The sequence below is a fragment of the Scardinius erythrophthalmus genome (genome assembly GCF_964197995.2).
Source record: "Scardinius erythrophthalmus genome assembly, chromosome: 12".
Taxonomy (NCBI): Eukaryota; Metazoa; Chordata; class Actinopteri; order Cypriniformes; family Leuciscidae; genus Scardinius; species Scardinius erythrophthalmus.
Window position 1 is genome coordinate 42,558,779 of NC_138232.1, and position 1,103 is coordinate 42,559,881.

Here is a 1,103-nt window from a genome sequence, read left to right on the forward strand (position 1 = left end):
AGGTGTCGCCCAGCCTGCAGCTCTACAGATGTCTGTTAGCAAGGCGCCATGCGCTAGAGCCCAAGAGGATGCCACACTCCGGGTGGAGTGGGCCGTCACACCAAGGGGGCATGGTCGACCTTGCTGCTGGTAAGCCAAAGCAATGGCGTCCACTATCCAGTGAGACAACCTTTGCTTAGAGAGAGCCTTTCCCTTCAGCTTCCCACCATGACAGACAAAGAGCAGGTCTGAAGTCCTGAAACAATGTGTTCTGTCTACGTAAGCATGGAGGGCGCGTACTGGACAGAGCAGTGCCAAGGCTGGGTCTGCCTCCTCCAAGGGCAGCGCTTGCAGGTTCACCACCTGGTCTCGAAAGGGTGTGGTGGGAACCTTGGGCACATATCCAGGCCGGGGTCTCAGGATCACGTAAGAGTTAGCCGGTCCAAATTCCTGGCACGCTTCGTCAACCGAAAATGCCTGCAGGTCCCCTACCCTCTTGATGGAGGCCAATGCAACCAGGAGCACTGTCTTCATTGACAGGAACTTAAGCTCCACTGATTGCAGAGGCTCAAAGGGAGCACTCTGCAGAGCAGTTAAACCACTGAGAGGTCCCAAGAGGGAACGAGAGGAGGGCGAGGAGGATTCAGTCTCCTCGCTCCTCTCAGGAAACTGATGAACAGGTCGTGCTTTCCAATGGACTTACCATCAACTGCATCATGATGTGTGGCAATGGCGGCACCATACACTTTCAGGGTGGAGGGAGACAACCTTCGCTCCAACCCTTCTTGCAGGAAGGAAAGCACGACACTGATCGGGCATTTCGTGGGTTCTAGATGTTTAGAAGAACACCAGTTGACGAAGAGGTTCCACTTCAACGCATAGGCATGTCTCGTGGACGATGCTCTAGCGGAAGTGATGGTAGCCACCACCGCTGGTGGTAGGGTACTCAAACCTGCCTCGTCCCGTCCAGGAACCACACATGGAGGATCGGGACGAGGGTGTCATAGGGTGCCCCGTCCCTGAGAAAGCAGGTTCTTTCTCAGAGGAATTGGCCAGGGAGGTGCTGTCGCGAGGAGTACTAGTTCTTGGAACCAGGTGCGGTTGTGCCAATACAGGGCAACCAA